This window comes from Oncorhynchus gorbuscha, unplaced genomic scaffold, assembly GCF_021184085.1.
Source record: "Oncorhynchus gorbuscha isolate QuinsamMale2020 ecotype Even-year unplaced genomic scaffold, OgorEven_v1.0 Un_scaffold_1078, whole genome shotgun sequence".
Classification (NCBI taxonomy): Eukaryota; Metazoa; Chordata; class Actinopteri; order Salmoniformes; family Salmonidae; genus Oncorhynchus; species Oncorhynchus gorbuscha.
Genome location: NW_025745967.1, coordinates 128,033 through 155,000, shown reverse-complemented (window position 1 = coordinate 155,000; position 26,968 = coordinate 128,033). Strand labels below are relative to the sequence as shown.

General features: G+C 51.3%; 1 pseudogene; it reads right to left on the bottom strand.

Annotated features, from left to right (window-relative positions):
- LOC124021180 overlaps window positions 1–26,968 on the bottom strand; it is a 66,441-nt pseudogene that overhangs the window by 21,798 nt on the left and 17,675 nt on the right.

Here is a 26,968-nt window from a genome sequence, read left to right as displayed (position 1 = left end):
TAAACCTCCTCTCCGTTTCCTCTCTGCTAAGTCATCTTGACAGATAAACCTCCTCTGGGGTTTCCTCTCTGCTAAGTCATCTTGACAGATAAACCTCCTCTCCGTTTCCTCTCTGCTAAGTCATCTTGACAGATAAACCTCCTCTCCGTTTCCTCTCTGCTAAGTCATCTTGACAGATAAACCTCCTCTCCGTTTCCTCTCTGCTAAGTCATCTTGACAGATAAGAGCGAGCATGGGGAGAGATGGGGAGAGAGCAGCACCATGATGTAGGGACCAGCCAACCAGAAAAGCCCCGTGATGGAGTCAACCATCTGCTGGAAGAGAGAGAGAGCAGCACCATGATGACCAGCCAACCAGGAAAGCCCCTGATGGAGTCAACCATCTGCTGGAGAGAAGAGAGATCTTGACAGATAAACCAGCCAACCAGGAAAGCCCTCTGATGGAAGTCATCTTGACAGGATAAACCTCCTCTCCATGATGTAGGGACCAGCCAACCAGGAAAGCCCCTGTGATGGAGTCAACCATCTGCTGGAGAGAGATCTCTCTGATGTAGGGACCAGCTTGACCAGGATAAACCCCTCTGGCACCATCTCTGCTAAGTCATCTTGGGACAGATAAACCTCCTCTCAGTTTCATCCATCTCTTGCAGATAAGAGAGCATGGGGAGAGGGGAGAGCAGCACCATGATGTAGGGACCAGCCAACCAGGGCCCCGTGATGGAGTCAACCATCTGCTGGAGAGAGAGAGAGAGCCCTGCACCATGATGTAGGGACCAGCCAACCAGGAAAGCCCCGTGATGGAGTCAACCATCTGCTGGAGAGAGAGAGAGAGCAGCACCATGATGTAGGGACCAGCCAACCAGAAAGCCCTGATGGAGTCAACCATCTGCTGGAGAGAGAGAGCAGCACCATGATGTAGGGACCAGCCAACCAGGAAAGCCCCGTGATGGAGTCAACCATCTGCTTGTTTTATCACCGCTGTTACGGTTTTAAATGAAGACTAGATTTCATTACATAGAGCTCTGTTGTCACTGCTCCCTCTACCGCTCTGTTACCCTCTCTCTGGCACGGGGCTCTGTTACCCTAGCTCTCTGGCACGGGGCTCTGTTACCCTCTCTCTGGCACGGGGCTCTGTTACCCTGGCTCTCTCTCTCTCTGGCACGGGGCTCTGTTACCCTGGCTCTCTCTCTCTGGCACGGGGCTCTGTTACCCTGGCTCTCTCTCTCTCTCTCTGGCACAGGGCTCTGTTACCCTGGCTCTCTCTCTCTCTGGCACGGGGCTCTGTTACCCTGGCTCTCTCTCTCTCTGGCACGGGGCTCTGTTACCCTGGCTCTCTCTCTCTCTGCACGGGGCTCTGTTACCCTGGCTCTCTCTCTGGCACGGGGCTCTGTTACCCTGGCTCTCTCTCGCTCTCTCTCTGGCACGGGGCTCTGTTACCCTGGCTCTCTCTCTCTCTGGCACGGGGCTCTGTTACCCTGGCTCTCTCTCTCTCTCTGGCACGGGGCTCTGTTACCCTGGCTCTCTCTCTGGCACGGGGCTCTGTTACCCTGGCTCTCTCTCGCTCTCTCTCTGGCACGGGGCTCTGTTACCCTGGCTCTCTCTCTCTCTGGCACGGGGCTCTGTTACCCTGGCTCTCTCTGGCACGGGGCTCTGTTACCCTGGCTCTCTCTCTCTCTGGCACGGGGCTCTGTTACCCTGGCTCTCTCTCTCTCTGGCACGGGGCTCTGTTACCCTGGCTCTCTCTCTCTCTCTCTCTGGCACGGGGCTCTGTTACCCTGGCTCTCTCTCTCTCTCTGGCACGGGGCTCTGTTACCCTGGCTCTCTCTCTGGCACGGGGCTCTGTTACCCTGGCTCTCTCTCTCTCTCTCTCTCTGGCACGGGGCTCTGTTACCCTCTCTCTGGCACGGGGCTCTGTTACCCTGGCTCTGGCACGGGGCTCTGTTACCCTGGCTCTCTCTCTCTCTCTCTCCTCTGCACGGGGCTCTGTTACCCTGGCTCTGTCTCTCTCCCTCTCTCTGGCACGGGGCTCTGTTACTCTCTGGCTCTCTCTCTCCTCTCTCTCTCTCTCTCTGGCACGGGGCTCTGTTACCCTGGCTCTCTCTCTCTCTCTCTCTCTCTCTGGCACGGGGCTCTGTTACCCTGGCTCTCTCTCTCTCTCTCTCTCTGGCACTCTCTGTTACCCTGGCTCTCTCTCTCTCTCTCTCTCTCTGGCACGGGGCTCTGTTACCCTGGCTCTCTCTCTCTCTCTCTCTCTCTCTCTGGCACGGGGCTCTGTTACCCTGGCTCTCTCTCTCTCTCTCTCTCTCTCTCTCTCTGGCACGGGGCTCTGTTACCCTGGCTCTCTCTCTCTCTCTCTCTCTCTCTCTCTCTCTGGCACGGGGCTCTGTTACCCTGGCTCTCTCTCTCTCTCTCTCTGGCACGGGGCTCTGTTACCCTGGCTCTCTCTCTCTCTCTCCCTCTCTCTGGCACGGGGCTCTGTTACCCTGGCTCTCTCTCTCTGGCATGGGGCTCTGTTACCCTGACACTCTCTCTGGCACGAGCCTCTACTATGAACTATCCTGGTGGCCTTTGTTGACAGTTCAATGAGTGTTGACGGCTGGGTGTGTGTGTGTGTGTGTGTGTGTGTGTGTGTGTGTGTGTGTGTGTGTGTGTGTGTGTGTGTGTGTGTGTGTGTGTGTGTGTGTGTGTGTGTGTGTGTGTGTGTGTGTGTGTGTGTGTGTGTGTGTGTGTGTGTGTGTGTGTGTGTGTGTGCTCACACGCGTGCACTGTTCAAATATCTCTTCCTGAAACCATTTTAAATCATCTTTGATATAATTGTAAGCATTATATTCAGGATGTTTATAAAGTGTTAGAAACTGGTCCATGTTACGTCCTTGAGGTTTTATGGGTATTTTCCGTTTGCCGCGGCAGGAAGAAAAAGATGATATTCTGTAACTAATCCCTGTTCCTGCCTCCTATTGGACAATACTACATCTGTTCTGATAGGACACTTCAACAGTCTGTAACTAATCCCTGTTCCTGCCTCCTCTATTGGACAATACTACATCTGTTCTGATTGGACACTTCAACAGTCTGTAACTAATCCCCCATGTTCCTGCCTCCTATTGGACAATACTACATCTGTTCTGATTGGACACTTCAACAGTCTGTAACTAATCCCCCATGTGTTCCTGCCTCCTATTGGACAATACTACATCTGTTCTGATTGGACACTTCAACAGTCTGTAACTAATCCCTGTTCCTGCCTCCTATTGGACAATACTACATCTGTTCTGATTGGACACTTCAACAGTCTGTAACTAATCCCTGTTCCTGCCTCCTATTGGACAATACTACATCTGTTCTGATTGGACACTTCAACAGTCTGCAACTAATCCCTGTTCCTGCCTCCTATTGGACAATACTACATCTGTTCTGATTGGACACTTCAACAGTCTGTAACTAATCCCCCATGTTCCTGCCTCCTATTGGACAATACTACATCTGTTCTGATTGGACACTTCAACAGTCTGTAACTAATCCCCCATGTGTTCCTGCCTCCTATTGGACAATACTACATCTGTTCTGATTGGACACTTCAACAGTCTGCAACTAATACCTGTTCCTGCCTCCTATTGGACAATACTACATCTGTTCTGATTGGACACTTCAACAGTCTGTAACTAATCCCTGTTCCTGCCTCCTATTGGACAATACTACATCTGTTCTGATTGGACACTTCAACAGTCTGCAACTAATCCCTGTTCCTGCCTCCTATTGGACAATACTACATCTGTTCTGATTGGACACTTCAACAGTCTGTAACTAATCCCTGTTCCTGCCTCCTATTGGACAATACTACATCTGTTCTGATTGGACAATACTACATCTGTTCTGATTGGACACTTCAACAGTCTGTTGAGAGACCAAGTGTTCACTTAGCTGGTCAGAAAACAAAAACCTTTAAATAAGACATGTATTATCAAACTAATCCAGAGTCCTAACCCAAATCCAGAGTCCTAACCCAAATCCAGAGTCCTAACCCAGAGTCCGAACCCAAACCCAGAGTCCTAACCCAGAGTCCTAACCCAAATCCAGAGTCCTAACCCAAATCCAGAGTCCTAACCCAGAGTCCGAACCCAAATCCAGAGTCCTAACCCAGAGTCCTAACCCAAATCCAGAGTCCTAACCCAAATCCAGAGTCCTAACCCAAATCCAGAGTCCTAACCCAGAGTCCTAACCCAAATCCTAACCCAAATCCAGAGTCCTAACCCAGAGTCCTAACCCAAACCCAGAGTCCTAACCCAAACCCAGAGTCCTAACCCAAATCCAGAGTCCTAACCCAGAGTCCTAACCCAGAGTCCTAACCCAAATCCAGAGTCCTAACCCAGAGTCCTAACCCAAATCCAGAGTCCTAACCCAAATCCAGAGTCCTAACCCAGAGTCCTAACCCAAATCCAGAGTCCTAACCCAGAGTCCTAACCCAGAGTCCTAACCCAGAGTCCGAACCCAGAGTCCTAACCCAAACCCAGAGTCCTAACCCAAATCCAGAGTCCTCCCTTCTTCCTAACCCAAGTCCACTCCCCCTAAACCCAGAGTCCCTCCCCTTAAACTAACCAAATCCAACTAACCCCCCAGAGTCCCCTCCCCTAAACTAACCCTAAATCCAGAGTCCCCTCCCCCAAACTAACCCTAACACAGAGTCCCTTCCCCTAAACTAACCCTAACCCAGAGTCCCTTCCCCTAGCCTAAAAACTAACCCAGAGCCCCTCCCCCTAAACTAACCCTAACCCAGAGTCCCTCCTCCTAACCTAACCTTAACCCAGAGTCCCATCCCCTCCCCAGTCCCCTCCTCCTAAACTAACCCTAACCCAGAGCCCCCCCTAAACTAACCCTAACTCCCCTCCTCCTAACCTAACCTTAACCCAGAGTCCCTTCCCAAACTCCTAACCCAAAGCCCCCTCCCCCTAAACTAACCCTAAACCAGAGACCCCTCCTACTAAACTAACCCTAACCCAGAGTCCCCTCCCACTAAACAAACCCTAACTCCCCTCCTCCTAACCTAACCTTAACCCAGAGTCCCTTCCCCTAAACTAACCCTAACCCAAAGTCCCATCCCCCTAAACTAACCCTAAACCAGTCCCATCCTACTAAACTAACCCTAACCCAGAGTCCCCTCCCACTAAACAAACCCTAACCCCCTCCTCCTAACCTAACCTTAACCCAGAGTCCCCTCCCCCTAAACTAACCCTAAACCAGAGTCCCTTCCCCCTAAACTAACCCTAACCCAGAGTACCCTCCCCTAAACTAACCCTAACCCAGAGTCCCCTCCCCTAAACTAACCCTAACCCAGAGTCCCCTCCCCCTAAACTAACCCTAACCCAGAGTCCCTTCCCCCTAAACTAGCCCTAAACCAGAGTCCCCTCCCCCTAAACTAACCCTAAGTCCCCTCCTCCTAACCTAACCTTAACCCAGAGTCCCCTCCCCCTAAACTAACCCAATACAGACTTTCAGCTCCTTCCAAAGATTTACTATTGGGTTCAGGTCTGGAGACTGGCTAGGCCACTCCAGGACCTTGAGATGCTTCTTACGGAGTCACTCCTTAGTTGCCCTGGCTGTGTGTTTCGGGTCATTGTCATGCTGGAAGACCCAGCCACGACCCATCTTCAATGCTCTTACTGAGGGAAGGAGGTTGTTGGCCAAGATCTCGCGATACATGGCCCCATCCATCCTCCCCTCAATACGGTGCAGTCGTCCTGTCCCCTTTGCAGAAAAGCATCCCCACCTCCATGCTTCACGGTTGGGATGGTGTTCTTGGGGTTGTACTCATCCTTCTTCTTCCTCCAAACACGGCGAGTGGATTTTAGACCAAAAAGCTCTATTTTTGTCTCATCAGACCACATGACCTTCTCCCATTCCTCCTCTGGATCATCCAGATGGTCATTGGAAAGCAGCTCAGTTGGTAGAGCAGATGGGGTCATCCCCCGGATCACCCATACGTAGAATGTATGCACACATGACTGTAAGTCATAAAAGCGTCTGCTAAATGGCATATATTATTATTATTATTATTATTCAGACTGGACATGCGCTGGCTTGAGCAGGGGGACCTTGCGTGCGCTGCAGGATTTTAATCCATGACGGCGTAGTGTGTTACTAATGGTTTTCTTTGAGACTGTGGTCCCAGCTCTCTTCAGGTCATTGACCAGGTCCTGCCGTGTAGTTCTGGGCTGATCCCTCACCTTCCTCATGATCATTGATGTCCCACGAGATGAGATCTTGCATGGAGCCCCAGACCGAGGGTGATTGACCGTCATCTTGAACTTCTTACATTTTCTAATAATTGTGCCAACAGTTGTTGCCTTCTCACCAAGCTGCTTGCCTATTGTCCTGTAGCCCATCCCAGCCTTGTGCAGGTCTACAATTTTATCCCTGATGTCCTTACACAGCTCTCTGGTCTTGGCCATTGTGGAGAGGTTGGAGTCTGTTTGATTGAGTGTGTGGACAGGTGTCTTTTATACAGGTAACAAGTTCAAACAGGTGCAGTTAATACAGGTAATGAGTGGAGAACAGGAGGGCTTCTTAAAGAAGAACTAACAGGTCTGTGAGAGCCGGAATTCTTACTGGTTGCTAGGTGATCAAATACTTATGTCATGCAATAAAATGCAAATGAAATACTTAAAAATCATACACTGTGATTTTCTGGATTTTAGTTTTAGATTCCGTCTCTCACAGTTGCAGTGTACCTATGATAAAAAAAATTACAGACCTCTACATGCTTTGTAAGTAGGAAAACCTGCAAAATCGGCAGTGTATTAAATACTTGTTCTCCCCACTGTACACTGGCAGTCAGATCTAATTTAGCCTGCCCAACACTGTGGTTCAGGATGAACACATCTAAGTGGAAGGAGCTAGAAGCAAGAGAGAGAGACAGAGGCAGACAGAGAGACGACAGACACAGAGAGAGAGACAGAGAGAGAGAGAAATGGCTGAGAAAGCGAGCGCAAGAGGGAAAGAGAGAGATGACTTAATGGGCCTAACCTAACCAGACATACTTCAGTCATGGGAAAAGGGATATTGTCTTTGTCTCCTTTCCCCTCTCTGCCTCACTCTCACCCTTCCTAACCTCTCCTGGAGGCTTACAAATTGATATTTGAGGAGGTGCTATGATGAGGCCTCTTCTGAACTCCAAAGAGAGGAGAGGAGAGCAGGGGAGAGGATGGGAGAGGATGGGAGAGGAGAGCCGGGGAGAGGAAGGGATGGGAGAGGAGAGTCGGGGGGGGAGGAGGGGAGAGGAGAATAGGGAGAGGATAGGGAGAGAGCCGGGGAGAGGAAGGGAGAGGAGAGCAGGGGAGGGAGAGGAGGGAGGGAGAGCAGGGGGGAGAGGATGGGAGGGTGAGGGGGGGAGAGGAGAGAGAGCATAGGAGAGCCGGGGGAGAGGAAGGGAGAGAGAGGGGGAGAGGAAGGGAGGAGGGGAGAGGAAGGGAGAGGAGAGCAGGGGAGAGGATGGGAGAGGAGAGCAGGGTTGAGGATGGGAGAGGAGGGGAGAGGAGAGGATGGGAGAGGAGAGCAGGGGAGATGGGAGAGGAGAGCAGGGAGAGAGGATGGGAGAGGAGAGCAGGGGAGAGGATGGATGGGAGAGGAGATGGGAGAGGGGAGAGGAAAGGAGAGCCGGGGGAGGAAGGGAGAGGAGAGGATGGGAGAGGATAGGAGTGGGGAGAGGATGGGAGGGAGAGGATGGGAGAGGATAGGAGTGGAGAGCAGGGGAGGAGGAAGGGGGGGAGAGGATGGGAGAGGATAGGAGTGGAGAGCAGGGGAGAGGATGGGAGAGGAGAGGATGGGAGGAGGGGATAGGAGTGGAGAGCAGGGGAGAGGAGAGGGAGAGGGAGAGAGAGCAGGGGAGAGGAGGGGAGAGGAGAGCAGGGGAGAGGAGGGGGAGAGGAGGGAGAGAGCCGGGGAGAGCAGGGGAGAGAGCAGGGGAGAGGAGAGCAGGGGAGAGGATAGGAGAGGGCACTGTACCGCTCTGGTCAGGAAAACATGAGGGGAGAGGAGCAACAAAGTGGTCCTACAAGCCCAGGTACTCTCAGGAAGTGGTATACACACACACACACACACACACAGTAAGTGTGATTGCCCAACTCCACTGCTGACTGGTACGCACTTTCAGAAGCAGCAATAACAACTCAACAACCCCTCCTCAGTTTAAGAGCCAGTGAAATAAAAACAGTCCATAATGACCCTTTCATGACTTCTGAAAGCAGCTCTGTGTGAGGGAGGAGCTGGGAGGGAAAAGAGGCTGTGTGAGGGAGGAGCTGGGGGGATAGAGAGGCTGTGTGAGGGAGGAGCTGGGAGGAAAAAGAGGCTGTGTGAGGGAGGAGCTGGGGGGATAGAGAGGCTGTGTGAGGGAGGGGCTGTGAGGCCAGAGGGAGGGACTGTGAGGCCAGAGAGGCTGTGTGAAGGAGGAGCTGTGAGGCCAGAGAGGCTGTGAGGGAGCTAGCTGTGAGGGAGGAGCTATAAAGAGGCTGTGTGAGGAGGAGCTGTGAGGCCAGAGAGGCTGTGTGAGGGGAGGAGCTGTGAGGAAGCACAGAGGCTGTGAGGGAGCTGTAGCTGTGAGGCCAGAGAGGCTGTGTGAGGCTGTGAGGGAGGAGCTGTGAGGCTATGTGTGAGGGAGGAGCTGTGAGGCTATAGAGGCTGTGTGAGGAGGAGCTGTGAGGCTAGAGAGGCTGTGAGGGAGTAGCTGTGAGTCTAGAGGAGGGGCTGTGAGGCAAGAGATGCTGTGTGAGGGAGAAGCTGTGAGGCTAGAGAGGCTGTGAGGGAGGAGCTGGGAGGATAGAGAGGCTGTGTGAGGGAGGAGCTGTGAGGCTATAGAGGCTGTGTGAGGGAGGAGCTGTGAGGATAGAGGGAGGAGCTGTGAGACTAAGGGAGGGGTTGTGAGATCAGAGAGGCTGTGTGAGGGAGGAGATGTGAGGCTAGAGAGGCTGTGAGGGAGGAGCTGGGAGGATAGAGAGGCTGTGTGAGGGAGAAGCTGTGTGGCTATAGAGGTTGTGAGGGAGGAGCTGTGAGGATAGAGGGAGGAGCTGTGAGACTAAGGGAGGAGCTGTGAGGTCAGAGAGGCTGTGTGAGGGAGGAGATGTGAGGTCAGAGAGGCTGTGTGAGGGAGGAGCTGTGAGATCAGAGAGGCTGTGAGGGAGGAGCTGTGAGGCCAGAGAGGCTGTGTGAGGGAGGAACAGTGAGGTCAGAGAGGCTGTGTGAGGGAGGAGATGTGAGGTCAGAGAGGCTGTGTGAGGGAGGAGCTGTGAGGCCAGAGAGGCTGTGAAGGAGGAGCTGGGAGGTCAGAGAGGCTGTGAGGGAGGAGCTGTGAGTCTAGAGGGAGGGGTTGTGAGGCTAGAGATGCTGTGTGAGGGAGGAGCTGTGAGGTCAGAGAGGCTGTGAGGGAGGAGCTGTGAGGCCAGAGAGGCTGTGTGAGGGAGGAGCTGTGAGGTCAGAGAGGCTGTGTGGGGGAGGAGCTGTGAGGCCAGAGAGGCTGTGTGAGGGAGGAGCTGTGAGGCCAGAGAGGCTGTGAGGGAGGAGCTGGGAGATCAGAGAGGCTGTGTGAGGGAGGAGCTGTGAGGCTAGAGAGGCTGTGAGGGAGGAGCTGGGAGGATAGAGAGGCTGTGTGAGGGAGGAGCTGTGAGGTCAGAGAGGCTGTGTGAGGGAGGAGCTGTGAGGCCAGAGAGGATGTGTGAGGGAGGAGCTGTGAGGCCAGAGAGGCTGTGAGGGAGGAGCTGTGAGACTAGAGGGAGGGGTTGTGAGGCTAGAGAGGCTGTGTGAGGGAGGAGCTGTGAGGTCAGAGGAGGCTGTGAGAGGCTGAGGGAGGAGCTGTGAGGCCAGAGAGGCTGTGTGAGGGAGAAGCTGTGAGGCCAGAGAGGCTGTGTGAGAGAGGAGCTGTGAGGCCAGAGAGGCTGTGAGGGAGGAGCTGTGAGACTAGAGGAGGGGTTGTGAGGCCAGAGAGGCTGTGTGAGGGAGGAGCTGTGAGGCCAGAGAGGCTGTGTGAGGGAGGAGCTGTGAGGCCAGAGAGGCTGTGTGAGGGAGGAGCTGTGAGGCCAGAGAGGCTGTGTGAGGGAGGAGCTGTGAGGCCAGAGAGGCTGTGAGGCCAGGGAGGAGCTGTGAGGCCAGAGAGACTGTGAGACTAGAGGGAGGAGCTGTGAGGTCAGAGAGGCTGCGAGGGAGTAGCTGTGAGGTCAGAGAGGCTGTGAGGGAGGAGCTGTGAGGCCAGAGAGGCTGTGTGAGGGAGGAGCTGTGAGGCCAGAGAGGCTGTGTGAGGGAGGAGCTGTGAGGTCAGAGAGGCTGTGAGGGAGGAGCTGTGAGGCCAGAGAGGCTGTGTGAGGGAGGAGCTGTGAGGATAGAGAGGCTGTGTGAGGGAGGAGCTGTGAGGCTATAGAGGTTGTGAGGGAGGAGCTGTGAGGATAGAGGGAGGAGAGGAGCTGTGAGACTAAGGGAGGAGGAGCTGTGAGGTCAGAGAGGCTGTGTGAGGGAGGAGATGTGAGGCTAGAGAGGCTGTGAGGGAGGAGCTGGGAGGATAGAGAGGCTGTGTGAGGGAGGAGCTGTGAGGCTATAGAGGTTGTGAGGGAGGAGCTGTGAGGATAGAGGGAGGAGCTGTGAGACTAAGGGAGGAGCTGTGAGGTCAGAGAGGCTGTGTGAGGGAGGAGATGTGAGGTCAGAGAGGCTGTGTGAGGGAGGAGCTGTGAGATCAGAGAGGCTGTGAGGGAGGAGCTGTGAGGCCAGAGAGGCTGTGTGAGGGAGGAACAGTGAGGTCAGAGAGGCTGTGTGAGGGAGGAGATGTGAGGTCAGAGAGGCTGTGTGAGGGAGGAGCTGTGAGGCCAGAGAGGCTGTGAGGAGGAGCTGGGAGGTCAGAGAGGCTGTGAGGGAGGAGCTGTGAGTCTAGAGGAGGGGTTGTGAGGCTAGAGATGCTGTGTGAGGGAGGAGCTGTGAGGTCAGAGAGGCTGTGAGGGAGGAGCTGTGAGGCCAGAGAGGCTGTGTGAGGGAGGAGCTGTGAGGTCAGAGAGGCTGTGTGGGGGAGGAGCTGTGAGGTCAGAGAGGCTGTGTGGGGGAGGAGCTGTGAGGCCAGAGAGGCTGTGTGAGGGAGGAGCTGTGAGGCCAGAGAGGCTGTGAGGGAGGAGCTGGGAGATCAGAGAGGCTGTGTGAGGGAGGAGCTGTGAGGCTAGAGAGGCTGTGAGGGAGGAGCTGGGAGGATAGAGAGGCTGTGTGAGGGAGGAGCTGTGAGGTCAGAGAGGCTGTGTGAGGGAGGAGCTGTGAGGCCAGAGAGGATGTGTGAGGGAGGAGCTGTGAGGCCAGAGAGGCTGTGAGGGAGGAGCTGTGAGACTAGAGGGAGGGGTTGTGAGGCTAGAGAGGCTGTGTGAGGGAGGAGCTGTGAGGCCAGAGAGGCTGTGTGAGGGAGGAGCTGTGAGGCCAGAGAGGCTGTGTGAGGGAGGAGCTGTGAGGTCAGAGAGGCTGTGTGAGGGAGGAGCTGTGAGGCCAGAGAGGCTGTGTGAGGGAGAAGCTGTGACGCCAGAGAGGCTGTGTGAGAGAGGAGCTGTGAGGCCAGAGAGGCTGTGAGGGAGGAGCTGTGAGACTAGAGGGAGGCTTGTGAGGCCAGAGAGGCTGTGTGAGGGAGGAGCTGTGAGGCCAGAGAGGCTGTGTGAGGGAGGAGCTGTGAGGCCAGAGAGGCTGTGTGAGGGAGGAGCTGTGAGGCCAGAGAGGCTGTGTGAGGGAGGAGCTGTGAGGCCAGAGAGGCTGTGTGAGGGAGGAGCTGTGAGGCCAGAGAGGCTGTGTGAGGGAGGAGCTGTGAGGCCAGAGAGGCTGTGTGAGGGAGGAGCTGTGAGGCCAGAGAGGCTGTGTGAGGGAGGAGCTGTGAGGCCAGAGAGGCTGTGTGAGGGAGGAGCTGTGAGGCCAGAGAGACTGAGACTAGGGAGGAGCTGTGAGGTCAGAGAGAGGCTGTGAGGGAGGAGCTGTGAGGCCAGAGGGAGTAGCTGTGAGGTCAGAGAGGCTGTGAGGGAGGAGCTGTGAGGCCAGAGAGGCTGTGTCTCAGGGAGGAGCTGTTCAGGCCAGAGAGCTGTGTGAGGGAGGAGCTGTGAGGTCAGAGAGGCTGTGAGGGAGGAGCTGTGAGGCCAGAGAGGCTGTTGAGGGAGGAGGTTTCTACATTCAACACTGAGGCCAGAGAGCTGTGTGAGGGAGGAGCTGTTTCTAGGCCAGAGAGACTGTGAGGGAGTAGCTGTGAGTCTATAGAGGCTGTGAGGGAGGAGCTGTGAGGCCAGAGAGGCTGTGTGAAGGAGGAGCTGTGAGGCCACAGAGGCTGTGAGGGAGTAGCTGTGAGGCCAGAAAGGCTGTGAGGGAGGAGCTGTGAGGCTATAGAGGCTGTGTGAGGGAGGAGCTGTGAGGCTAGAGAGGCTGTGAGGGAGTAGCTGTGAGTCTAGAGGGAGGGGTGTGAGGCAAGAGATGCTGTGTGAGGGAGAGAAGCTGTGAGGCTAGAGAGACGTGGCTGTGAGGGAGGAGCTGGGAGGATAGAGAGGCTGTGTTCAGGGAGGAGCTGGGAGGATAGAGAGGCTGTGTCAGGGAGGAGCTGTGAGGCTATAGAGGTTGTGAGGGAGGAGCTGTGAGGATAGATTCAGGGAGGAGCTGTGAGACTAAGGGAGGGTTGTGAGGTCAGAGTCTCAGGCTGTGTGAGGGAGGAGCTGTGTGGCTATAGAGGTTGTGAGGGAGGAGCTGGGAGGATAGAGGGAGGAGCTATGAGACTAAGGGAGGAGCTGTGAGGTCAGAGAGGCTGTGTGAGGGAGGAGATGTGAGGTCAGAGAGGCTGTGTGAGGGAGGAGCTGTGAGATCAGAGAGGCTGTGAGGGAGGAGCTGTGAGGCCATAGAGGCTGTGTGAGGGAGGAACTGTGAGGCTAGAGAGGCTGTGTGAGGGAGGAGATGTGAGGTCAGAGAGGCTGTGTGAGGGAGGAGCTGTGAGGTCAGTCTTCCATCTACAGCAGGAACACATTCAACTCTGTTCAACTCTGTCTCAGAGCTTTATTCAGAGAGACGTGGTTTCTACATTCAACTCTGTTCAACTCTGTCTCAGAGCTTTATTCAGGGACACGTGGTTTCTACATTCAACTCTGTTCAACTCTGTCTCAGAGCTTTATTCAGGGAGACGTGGTTTCTACATTCAACACTGTTCAACTCTGTCTCAGAGCTTTATTCAGGGAGACGTGGTTTCTACATTCAACACTGTTCAACTCTGTCTCAGAGCTTTATTCAGGGAGACCTGGTTTCTACATTCAACTCTGTCTAGGAGCTTTATTCAGGGAGACCTGGTTTCTACATTCAACTCTGTCTCAGAGCTTTATTCAGGGAGACGTGGTTTCTACATTCAACTCTGTTCAACTCTGTCTCAGAGCTTTATTCAGGGACACATGGTTTCTACATTCAACACTGTTCAACTCTGTCTCAGAGCTTTATTCAGGGAGACGTGGTTTCTACATTCAACACTGTTCAACTCTGTCTCAGAGCTTTATTCAGGGAGACCTGGTTTCTACATTCAACTCTGTTCAACTCTGTCTCAGAGCTTTATTCAGGGAGACCTGGTTTCTACATTCAACTCTGTTCAACTCTGTCTCAGAGCTTTATTCAGGGAGATGTGGTTTCTACATTCAACTCTGCCTGTCTCAATAGCTTTATTCAGGGAGACGTGTCTACATGAAGGCTGTGAACGACTGGTTCAGTCTACATGAAGGCTGTGAACGACTGGTTCAGTCTACATGAAGGCTGTGAACGACTGGTTCAGTCTACATGAAGGCTGTGAACGACAAAGTCAACTCAACACCGATACAGGGACGGGCCTGAGGAAGGGACGGGCCTGAGGAAGGGACGGGCCTGAGGAAGGGACGGGCCTGCGGAAGGGACGGGCCTGCGGAAGGGACGGGCCTGCGGAAGGGACGGGCCTGAGGAAGGGACGGGCCTGAGGAAGGGACGGGCCTGAGGAAGGGACGGGCCTGAGGAAGGGACGGGCCTGAGGAAGGGACGGGCCTGAGGAAGTGACGGGCCTGAGGAAGGGACGGGCCTGAGGAAGGGACGGGCCTGAGGAAGGGACGGGCCTGAGGAAGGGACGGGCCTGAGGAAGGGACGGGCCTGAGGAAGGGACGGGCCTGAGGAAGGGACGGGCCTGAGGAAGGGACGGGCCTGAGGAAGGGACGGGCCTGAGGAAGGGACGGGCCTGAGGAAGGGACGGGCCTGAGGAAGGGACGGGCCTGAGGAAGGGACGGGCCTGAGGAAGGGACGGGCCTGAGGAAGGGACGGGCCTGAGGAAGGGACGGGCCTGAGGAAGGGACGGGCCTGAGGAAGGGACGGGCCGAGAGGAAGGGACAGGCCTGAGGAAGAGGTATATTGTTACTCCTGCTACCCTGGTAACCATCACCGCCCTGCACTCTAATTTAACACCATTCATTACGACCACAGACAGACAGTCACAGGAAGAACAGTCAAGTTAAAAGGGCAGAGGAGGAAACTAATGAACACTGAAGGGACGGGCCTGAGGAGGACAGGCCTGAGGAAGGGACAGGCCTCATTTGTTATGTACGAGAGAGAGACAGAGAGAGAGAGAGGAGGAAACTAATGGTCTCATTTGTTATGTACGAGAGAGAGACAGAGAGAGAGAGAGACATAGAGAGACAGACAGAGAGAGAGAGAGAGAGAGAGAGAGAGACAGAGAGAGAGAGACAGAGAGAGAGAGACAGAGAGAGAGAGAGAGAGAGAGAGAGAGACATAGAGAGACAGACAGAGAGAGAGAGACATAGAGAGAGAGACAGAGAGAGACATAGAGAGAGAGACAGAGAGAGAGAGAGAGAGAGAGAGACAGAGAGAGAGAGACAGAGAGAGAGAGACATAGAGAGACAGACAGAGAGAGAGAGACATAGAGAGAGAGACAGAGAGACATAGAGAGAGAGACAGAGAGACAGAGAGAGAGAGACAGAGAGAGAGAGACAGAGGGGAGAAAGAAACTGAGACTCCCACATCCTCCATTCTGTTCGGCGAGACTTAGAGGCATCAACAAATAAAACTGATTGGAAAACGTTGCTCGGAGCTTTATTTACATATAAAGGCTTTAACAAAACCCCAAATGCCAAAGGTTTGCTTTAACAAAACCCCAAATGCCAAAGGTTTGCTTTAACAAAACCCCAAATGCCAAAGGTTTGCTTTAACAAAACCCCAAATGCCAAAGGTTTGCTTTAACAAAACCCCAAATGCCAAAGGTTTGTTTTAACAAAACCCCAAATGCCAAAGGTTTGCTTTAACAAAACCCCAAATGCCAAAGGTTTGCTTTAACAAAACCCCAAATGCCAAAGATTTGTTTTAACAAAACCCCAAATATCAAAGGTTTGCTTTAACAAAACCCCAAATGTCAAAGGCCTTGATTGTGAATGTATGGATAAAAAAAAACAGATTTATAAAAGGCCCTTCTCTCTGTCTCACACACCACACACACACACACACACACACACACCACACACACACACACACCACACACACCACACACACACACCTGGTCTTCATGAAACATCCTCTCCTACTACAGAATCATTCTCCCCTGAGAGGCTGGTTGTGTTTCATCTCCAGGTCGTAAAGTCCCTCCACGTCTCCGGGACAATACCCAGGCTGCCCCGGGACAATGCCCAGGCTGGTGACTGCTGACTGGGGCACGAGAGGAGCTCTATTGTTCTCTCCCAGGTTTGTCCTGGGACCATGGCAACCGACCTGTGCTATCCCAGGTTTGTCCTGGGACCATGGCAACCGACCTGTGCTATCCCAGGGTCCCGCTGGGCTGGCGACGGAACACTGACAAGGGGCTGCTATTAAATCAGGGGGTGGAGGTGGGGTGGACGATGAGACATGAAGGAGACAGAGAACAGAGACAGGAGAACAGACTGGACCAATTACCTTAGAGGAGGTGACTATGTCTCTCTGTCTGTCTGCCCACCCTTTCTATGGTAGAACAGACTGGACCAATTATCTTAAAGGAGGTGACTATGTCTCTGCCTCCCTGCCCACCCTTTCTATGGTAAAACAGAATGGACCAATTACCTTAGAGGAGGTGACTATGTCTCTGCCTCCCTGCCCACCCTTTCTATGGTAGAACAGACTGGACCAATTACCTTAAAGGAGGTGACTATGTCTCTCTGTCTGTCTGCCCACCCTTTCTATGGTAAAACAGACTGGACCAATTACCTTAGAGGAGGTGACTATGTCTCTGCCTCCCTGCCCACCCTTTCTATGGTAGAACAGACTGGACCAACTACCTTAAAGGAGGTGACTATGTCTCTGCCTCCCTGCCCACCCTGTCTATGGTAAAACAGACTGGACCAATTATCTTAAAGGAGGTGACTATGTCTCTGCCTCCCTGCCCACCCTTTCTATGGTAAAACAGACTGGACCAATTATCTTAAAGGAGGTGACTATGTCTCTCTGTCTGTCTGCCCACCCTTTCTATGGGGAGAACAGACTGGACCAATTACCTTAGAGGAGATGACTATGTCTCTGCCTCCCTGCCCACCCTTTCTATGGGGAGAACAGACTGGACCAATTACCTTAGAGGAGGTGACTATGTCTCTGCCTCCCTGCCCACCCTTTCTATGGTAAAACAGACTGGACCAATTATCTTAAAGGAGGTGACTATGTCTCTCTGTCTGTCTGCCCACCCTTTCTATGGGGAGAACAGACTGGACCAATTACCTTAAAGGAGGTGACTATGTCTCTATCTGCCTCTCTGTCTCTGCCTCCCTGCCCACACTGTCTATGGTAGAACACACAGCAGCCAACATCTGACCTGGTGTCTCAGACAGTAACTGACCCGGTGTCTCAGACAGCAACTGACCCGGTGTCTCCATGTCTCAGACAGCAACTGACCCGGTGTCTCAGACAGCAACTGACCCGGTGTCTCAGACAGCAACTGACCCGGTGTCTCAGACAGCAACTGACCCGGTGTCTCAGACAGCAACTGACCCGGTGTCTCAGACAGCAACTGACCCGGTGTCTCAGACAGCAACTGACCCGGTGTCTCAGACAGCAACTGACCCGGTGTCTCAGACAGCAACTGACCCGGTGTCTCAGACAGCAACTGACCCGGTGTCTCAGACAGCAACTGACCCGGTGTCTCAGACAGCAACTGACCCGGTGTCTCAGACAGCAACTGACCCGGTGTCTCAGACAGCAACTGACCCGGTGTCTCAGACAGTAACTGACCTGGTGTCTCCATGTCTCAGACAGTAACTGACCCGATGTCTCAGACAGTAACTGACCCGATGTCTCAGACAGTAACTGACCCGGTGTCTCAGACAGTAACTGACCCGGTGTCTCAGACAGTAACTGACCCGGTGTCTCAGACAGTAACTGACCCGGTGTCTCAGACAGTAACTGACCCGGTGTCTCAGACAGTAACTGACCCGGTGTCTCAGACAGTAACTGACCCGGTGTCTCAGACAGTAACTGACCCGGTGTCTCAGACAGTAACTGACCCGGTGTCTCAGACAGTAACTGACCCGGTGTCTCAGACAGTAACTGACCCGGTGTCTCAGACAGTAACTGACCCGGTGTCTCAGACAGTAACTGACCCGGTGTCTCAGACAGTAACTGACCCGGTGTCTCAGACAGTAACTGACCCGGTGTCTCAGACAGTAACTGACCCGGTGTCTCAGACAGTAACTGACCCGGTGTCTCAGACAGTAACTGACCCGGTGTCTCAGACAGTAACTGACCCGGTGTCTCAGACAGTAAGGCCACCCCGGGGCACAGAGCCCGCCCCAAAGGCCACCCCGGGGCCCAGAGCCCGCCCCAAAGGCAACCCCGGGGCCCAGAGCCCGCCCCAAAGGCCACCCCATGCCCAGAGCCCGCCCCAAAGGCAACCCCGGGGCCCAGAGCCCGCCCCAGAGCCCGATTAAACTCTTAGTAATATTTTACATCAATAGCAGTCAATATTAATCATCACCTTATTTCAGTCTCATCTGAACGTCGTAGAATTCTTGGTTACCTTCACGAACCCTGGTTAACAAGTTGAATCAGCAATGCAAAATTGGGTTTAATTATTTATTTACTAAATACCTAACTAATCACACAGAATTACACATACACAGAATCAATCATACCTTGATTACAAATTACGTAATAACGGAAAACGTCCCTAGTGGACGGAACAGATATGACAGCTCGTTACACAAAGAAAAGGGAGATTGGGTTTGAGTGAAAGAGCGGGAAGACTGAGGAACAAAGGGAGAAGCGATGTCTCTATCGTAAATACAGAATCTTATGCATTCTAAATAACCGCCCATTTGGAAAAGGAAATATTTACTCTGAGCTGCGCTTCAATAGGTTGGTGGGAGACGGATGGCCGTGTTGCCCAACAGAGTCCTTTGAAGAGTATCCCTGGTGGTGAACGGGATATGTTGTAGTGTCGTCGTTGGCTGATAGACGGGATACTCTGTCTGTCCTTTCCTAGCCCAGGTTTTTAGCTGCTGTTGCTAACTCAACGGCTAGGATGTCTCACTTCTTTAGTGAATAAGAGTTCAACGTTCATACCATTCACAACCAAAGCTCACACTGAGGTTGGCTTCGTTCTGTAGTTGACATGTTAGTCCTTTTCAACGTATGGACCGTCGTCCTCACAACAGGAGGTTACATTGTCATCATGGCTTTATATAGGAAGGGAGAGGAGGGCGTGTTTCATTGGTTATAACCAATGTCTCTTCACGTGGGCGGGCCACTGAGTCGGGCCTAATTCACTCATGAAAACACAATTCTCAAATTTTAGAAGCTAAAATCACATTTCATTCCATCACATAATTTCATATTCAAACATTTCAAATGCACAACAATTCCATGTGAATCTGATAACTATAATGTGTAGACTTTCCACTGTAGAGTTTATGTCATCTTTATCATTGATGAGAATGTCTCAGATGACAACCGAACTGACATCATATTCATTAAGTACCACCGCATATGTTCAACTGGTCTGATTACCAGAATATAGTTCATTTCCCCCACCTTCTGATGTTCCCAGAATCTCTATGTTAACCAAGGGGTTTTTTAATAGTCACATCAGTAGGGTAGAGAGAGGAAAAGGGGAAGAGGTATTTATGACTGTCATAAACCTACCCCCAGGCCAGCGGCAGGACAGTAGGGTAGAGAGAGGAAACAGGGGGAAGAGGTATTTATGACTGTCATAAACCGACCTCTAGGCCAGCGGCAGGACAGTAGGGTAGAGAGAGGAAACAGGGGAAGAGGTATTTATGACTGTCATAAACCGACCTCTAGGCCAGCGGCAGGACAGTAGGGTAGAGAGAGGAAACAGGGGGAAGAGGTATTTATGACTGTCATAAACCGACCTCTAGGCCAGCAGCAGGACAGTAGGGTAGAGAGAGGAAACAGGGGGAAGAGGTATTTATGACTGTCATAAACCGACCTCTAGGCCAGCAGCAGGACAGTAGGGTAGAGAGAGGAAACAGGGGGAAGAGGTATTTATGACTGTCATAAACCTACCCCCAGGCCAGCGGCAGGACAGTAGGGTAGAGAGAGGAAACAGGGGAAGAGGTATTTATGACTGTCATAAACCGACCTCTAGGCCAGCAGCAGGACAGTAGGGTAGAGAGAGGAAACAGGGGGAAGAGGTATTTATGACTGTCATAAACCGACCTCTAGGCCAGCAGCAGGACAGTAGGGTAGAGAGAGGAAACAGGGGGAAGAGGTATTTATGACTGTCATAAACCTACCCCCAGGCCAGCGGCAGGACAGTAGGGTAGAGAGAGGAAACAGGGGGAAGAGGTATTTATGACTGTCATAAACCTACCCCCAGGCCAGCGGCAGGACAGTAGGGTAGAGAGAGGAAACAGGGGGAAGAGGTATTTATGACTGTCATAAACCGACCTCTAGGCCAGCAGCAGGACAGTAGGGTAGAGAGAGGAAACAGGGGGAAGAGGTATTTATGACTGTCATAAACCGACCTCTAGGCCAGCAGCAGGACAGTAGGGTAGAGAGAGGAAACAGGGGGAAGAGGTATTTATGACTGTCATAAACCGACCTCTAGGCCAGCAGCAGGACAGTAGGGTAGAGAGAGGAAACAGGGGGAAGAGGTATTTATGACTGTCATAAACCGACCTCTAGGCCAGCGGCAGGACAGTAGGGTAGAGAGAGGAAACAGGGGGAAGAGGTATTTATGACTGTCATAAACCGACCTCTAGGCCAGCAGCAGGACAGTAGGGTAGAGAGAGGAAACAGGGGGAAGAGGTATTTATGACTGTCATAAACCGACCTCTAGGCCAGCAGCAGGACAGTAGGGTAGAGAGAGGAAACAGGGGAAGAGGTATTTATGACTGTCATAAACCGACCTCTAGGCCAGCAGCAGGACAGTAGGGTAGAGAGAGGAAACAGGGGGAAGAGGTATTTATGACTGTCATAAACCGACCTCTAGGCCAGCGGCAGGACAGTAGGGTAGAGAGAGGAAACAGGGGGAAGAGGTATTTATGACTGTCATAAACCGACCTCTAGGCCAGCGGCAGGACAGTAGGGTAGAGAGAGGAAACAGGGGAAGAGGTATTTATGACTGTCATAAACCGACCTCTAGGCCAGCAGCAGGACAGTAGGGTAGAGAGAGGAAACAGGGGAAGAGGTATTTATGACTGTCATAAACCGACCTCTAGGCCAGCGGCAGGACAGTAGGGTAGAGAGAGGAAACAGGGGGAAGAGGTATTTATGACTGTCATAAACCGACCTCTAGGCCAGCAGCAGGACAGTAGTCACCCTTTGCCTTGACAGCTCTGCACAATACATGAAGAAAAACCCTTGAATGAAGAGGTGTGACTGGTATTGTATATATATCACTAGATACTCAGTCTCTGAACCACAGAGGGACTGAACCACAGAACCACTGAACCAGACTATTCACTGAACCACTGAACCAGACTAGTCACTGAACCACTGAACCAGACTAGTCACTGAACCAGACTAGTCACTGAACCACTGAACCAGACTAGTCACTGAACCACTGAACCAGACTAGTCCCTGAACCAGACTAGTCACTGAACCAGACTAGTCACTGAACCACTGAACCAGACTAGTCACTGAACCACTGAACCAGACTAGTCACTGAACCAGACTAGTCACTGAACCAGACTAGTCACTGAACCAGACTAGTCACTGAACCACTGAGCCTAATCTCTAGATCCGAGGGGGAGGACAGACCAAGCTCTGTTTGCTGTGGGCCCCGGCAGACAAAGTCCCTCACTCAACACATGGCTCCCCTGCTTTGCTGCACTCCTCCCACCCCAGTCTCCCTGTCTCCCTCCCTGCACTCACCTTGGAAGGCTGCTACGTTCCTGGAGATGAGGAACTTGAGGCTGGCGGAGGAGGTCTGGAGGAGGTTCTGAACATCCCGCCGGGCCGCCACCTGATACCTCTCCTCCATCTTCTTAGAACAGCATGTCAGGTTCCTGGACTGGCACACCTGGAGGTCCGAACCTGGAGTGGAATAAATGACTGTTACTCCGTTGTTTTGCCTCATTACATGAACAGGTCTTCCAAGAGAGAGAGGGTTCTGGAACATTAGGTCTTCCATTGTGATCATAGAGAAAGAGGGTTCTGGAACATTAGGTCTTCCATTGTGATCATAGAGAGAGAGAGGGTTCTGGAACATTAGGTCTTCCATTGTGATCATAGAGAGAGAGAGGGTTCTGGAACATTAGGTCTTCCATTGTGATCATAGAGAGAGAGGGGTTCTGGAACATTAGGTCTTCCATTGTGATCATAGAGAGAGAGGGGGGTTTCTGGAACATTAGGTCTTCCATTGTGATCATAGAGAGAGGGTTCTGGAACATTAGGTCTTCCATTGTGATCATAGAGAGAGAGAGGGTTCTGGAACATTAGGTCTTCCATTGTGATCATAGAGAGAGAGAGAGAGAGAGAGAGAGAGGGTTCTGGAACATTAGGTCTTCCATTGTGATCATAGAGAGAGAGGGTTCTGGAACATTAGGTCTTCCATTGTGATCATAGAGAGAGAGAGGGTTCTGGAACATTAGGTCTTCCATTGTGATCATAGAGAGAGAGAGAGAGAGGGTTCTGGAACATTAGGTCTTCCATTGTGGTCATAGAGAGAGAGGGGGTTCTGGAACATTAGGTCTTCCGTTGTGATCATAGAGAGAGAGGGGGTTCTGGAACATTAGGTCTTCCATTGTGATCATAGAGAGAGAGGGGGTTCTGGAACATTAGGTCTTCCATTGTGATCATAGAGAGAGAGAGGGTTCTGGAACATTAGGTCTTCCATTGTGATCATAGAGAGAGAGAGAGGGTTCTGAAACATTAGGTATTCCATTGTGATCATAGAGAGAGAGGGTTCTGGAACATTAGGTCTTCCATTGTGATCATAGAGAGAGAGAGGGTTCTGGAACATTAGGTCTTCCATTGTGATCATAGAGAGAGAGAGGGTTCTGGAACATTAGGTCTTCCATTGTGATCTTAGAGAGAGAGAGGGTTCTGGAACATTAGGTCTTCCGTTGTGATCATAGAGAGAGAGAGAGGGTTCTGGAACATTAGGTCTTCCATTGTGATCATAGAGAGAGAGGGTTCTGGAACATTAGGTCTTCCGTTGTGATCATAGAGAGAGAGAGAGAGAGAGAGGGGGGGGGTTCTGGAACATTAGGTCTTCCATTGTGATCTTAGGGAGAGAGAGAGAGGGTTCTGGAACATTAGGTCTTCCATTGTGATCATAGAGAGAGAGGGGAGGTTCTGGAACATTAGGTCTTCCATTGTGATCTTAGGGAGAGAGAGAGAGAGGGTTCTGGAACATTAGGTCTTCCATTGTGATCTTAGGGAGAGAGGGGGGGTTCTGGAACATTAGGTCTTCCATTGTGATCATAGAGAGAGAGGGGGGGTTCTGGAACATTAGGTCTTCCATTGTGATCTTAGGGAGAGAGAGAGAGAGGGTTCTGGAACATTAGGTCTTCCATTGTGATCTTAGGGAGAGAGAGAGAGAGGGTTCTGGAACATTAGGTCTTCCATTGTGATCTTAGGGAGAGAGAGAGGGTTCTGGAACATTAGGTCTTCCATTGTGATCTTAGGGAGAGAGAGAGAGAGAGAGGGTTCTGGAACATTAGGTCTTCCATTGTGATCTTAGGGAGAGAGAGAGAGAGGGTTCTGGAACATTAGGTCTTCCATTGTGATCTTAGGGAGAGAGAGAGGGTTCTGGAACATTAGGTCTTCCATTGTGATCTTAGGGAGAGAGAGAGAGAGGGTTCTGGAACATTAGGTCTTCCATTGTGATCATAGAGAGAGAGAGGGGGTTCTGGAACATTAGGTCTTCCATTGTGATCATAGAGAGAGAGAGGGTTCTGGAACATTAGGTCTTCCATTGTGATCATAGAGAGAGAGAGGGGGTTCTGGAACATTAGGTCTTCCATTGTGATCATAGAGAGAGAGAGAGAGGGTTCTGGAACATTAGGTCTTCCATTGTGATCTTAGGGAGAGAGAGGGGGGGTTCTGGAACATTAGGTCTTCCATTGTGATCATAGAGAGAGAGGGGTGGTTCTGGAACATTAGGTCTTCCATTGTGATCATAGAGAGAGAGAGGGTTCTGGAACATTAGGTCTTCCATTGTGATCATAGAGAGAGAGAGAGAGGGTTCTGGAACATTAGGTCTTCCATTGTGATCTTAGGGAGAGAGGGGGTTCTGGAACATTAGGTCTTCCATTGTGATCATAGAGAGAGAGAGAGGGTTCTGGAACATTAGGTCTTCCATTGTGATCTTAGAGAGAGAGGGTTCTGGAACATTAGGTCTTCCATTGTGATCATAGAGAGAGAGAGAGGGTTCTGGAACATTAGGTCTTCCATTGTGATCATAGAGAGAGAGGGTTCTGGAACATTAGGTCTTCCATTGTGATCATAGAGAGAGAGAGTTCTGGAACATTAGGTCTTCCATTGTGATCTTAGGGAGAGAGGGGGTTCTGGAACATTAGGTCTTCCATTGTGATCATAGAGAGAGAGGGGGTTCTGGAACATTAGGTCTTCCATTGTGATCTTAGAGAGAGGGGTTCTGGAACATTAGGTCTTCCATTGTGATCATAGAGAGAGAGAGGGGTTCTGGAACATTAGTCTTCCATTGTGATCATAGAGAGAGAGAGGGTTCTGGAACATTAGGTCTTCCATTGTGATCATAGAGAGAGAGGGGTTCTGGAACATTAGGTCTTCCATTGTGATCATAGAGAGAGAGAGAGAGGGTTCTGGAACATTAGGTCTTCCATTGTGATCTTAGGGAGAGAGAGGGGGGGTTCTGGAACATTAGGTCTTCCATTGTGATCATAGAGAGAGAGGGGGTTCTGGAACATTAGGTCTTCCATTGTGATCATAGAGAGAGAGAGGGTTCTGGAACATTAGGTCTTCCATTGTGATCATAGAGAGAGAGAGAGAGGGTTCTGGAACATTAGGTCTTCCATTGTGATCTTAGGGAGAGAGGGGTTCTGGAACATTAGGTCTTCCATTGTGATCATAGAGAGAGAGAGAGGGTTCTGGAACATTAGGTCTTCCATTGTGATCTTAGAGAGAGAGGGTTCTGGAACATTAGGTCTTCCATTGTGATCATAGAGAGAGAGAGAGGGTTCTGGAACATTAGGTCTTCCATTGTGATCATAGAGAGAGAGGTTCTGGAACATTAGGTCTTCCATTGTGATCATAGAGAGAGAGTTCTGGAACATTAGGTCTTCCATTGTGATCATAGAGAGAGAGAGAGGGTTCTGGAACATTAGGTCTTCCATTGTGATCATAGAGAGAGAGGGGTTCTGGAACATTAGGTCTTCCATTGTGATCATAGAGAGAGAGGGGTTCTGGAACATTAGGTCTTCCATTGTGATCATAGAGAGAGAGGGGTTCTGGAACATTAGGTCTTCCATTGTGATCATAGAGAGAGAGGGTTCTGGAACATTAGGTCTTCCATTGTGATCATAGAGAGAGAGAGAGGGTTCTGGAACATTAGGTCTTCCATTGTGATCATAGAGAGAGAGGGTTCTGGAACATTAGGTCTTCCATTGTGATCATAGAGAGAGAGAGGTTCTGGAACATTAGGTCTTCCATTGTGATCATAGAGAGAGAGGGGTTCTGGAACATTAGGTCTTCCATTGTGATCTTAGAGAGAGAGAGTTCTGGAACATTAGGTCTTCCGTTGTGATCATAGAGAGAGAGAGGGGTTCTGGAACATTAGGTCTTCCATTGTGATCATAGAGAGAGAGGGTTCTGGAACATTAGGTCTTCCATTGTGATCATAGAGAGAGAGAGAGAGAGGGGGGGGGTTCTGGAACATTAGGTCTTCCATTGTGATCTTAGGAGAGAGAGAGGGGTTCTGGAACATTAGGTCTTCCATTGTGATCATAGAGAGAGGGGGTTCTGGAACATTAGGTCTTCCATTGTGATCTTAGGGAGAGAGAGAGAGGGGTTCTGGAACATTAGGTCTTCCATTGTGATCTTAGGGAGAGAGGGGGGTTCTGGAACATTAGGTCTTCCATTGTGATCATAGAGAGAGAGGGGGTTCTGGAACATTAGGTCTTCCATTGTGATCTTAGGGAGAGAGAGAGAGTTCTGGAACATTAGGTCTTCCATTGTGATCTTAGGGAGAGAGAGAGAGGGTTCTGGAACATTAGGTCTTCCATTGTGATCTTAGGGAGAGAGAGGGGTTCTGGAACATTAGGTCTTCCATTGTGATCTTAGAGAGAGAGAGAGGTTCTGGAACATTAGGTCTTCCATTGTGATCTTAGGGAGAGAGAGAGGGGTTCTGGAACATTAGGTCTTCCATTGTGATCTTAGGGAGAGAGAGGGGTTCTGGAACATTAGGTCTTCCATTGTGATCTTAGGGAGAGAGAGAGGTTCTGGAACATTAGGTCTTCCATTGTGATCATAGAGAGAGAGAGAGGGTTCTGGAACATTAGGTCTTCCATTGTGATCTTAGAGAGAGAGGGTTCTGGAACATTAGGTCTTCCATTGTGATCATAGAGAGAGAGAGGGGGTTCTGGAACATTAGGTCTTCCATTGTGATCATAGAGAGAGAGAGGGGTTCTGGAACATTAGGTCTTCCATTGTGATCTTAGGGAGAGAGAGGGGGGGTTCTGGAACATTAGGTCTTCCATTGTGATCATAGAGAGAGAGGGGTGGTTCTGGAACATTAGGTCTTCCATTGTGATCATAGAGAGAGAGAGGGTTCTGGAACATTAGGTCTTCCATTGTGATCATAGAGAGAGAGAGAGGGTTCTGGAACATTAGGTCTTCCATTGTGATCTTAGGGAGAGAGGGGGTTCTGGAACATTAGGTCTTCCATTGTGATCATAGAGAGAGAGAGAGGGTTCTGGAACATTAGGTCTTCCATTGTGATCTTAGAGAGAGAGGGTTCTGGAACATTAGGTCTTCCATTGTGATCATAGAGAGAGAGAGAGGGTTCTGGAACATTAGGTCTTCCATTGTGATCTTAGGGAGAGAGGGGGTTCTGGAACATTAGGTCTTCCATTGTGATCATAGAGAGAGAGAGAGGGTTCTGGAACATTAGGTCTTCCATTGTGATCTTAGGGAGAGAGAGGGGGGGTTCTGGAACATTAGGTCTTCCATTGTGATCATAGAGAGAGAGAGAGGGTTCTGGAACATTAGGTCTTCCATTGTGATCTTAGAGAGAGAGAGGGTTCTGGAACATTAGGTCTTCCATTGTGATCATAGAGAGAGAGAGAGGGTTCTGGAACATTAGGTCTTCCATTGTGATCTTAGAGAGAGAGAGGGTTCTGGAACATTAGGTCTTCCATTGTGATCATAGAGAGAGAGAGAGGGTTCTGGAACATTAGGTCTTCCATTGTGATCATAGAGAGAGAGAGAGGGTTCTGGAACATTAGGTCTTCCATTGTGATCATAGAGAGAGAGGGTTCTGGAACATTAGGTCTTCCATTGTGATCATAGAGAGAGAGAGAGGG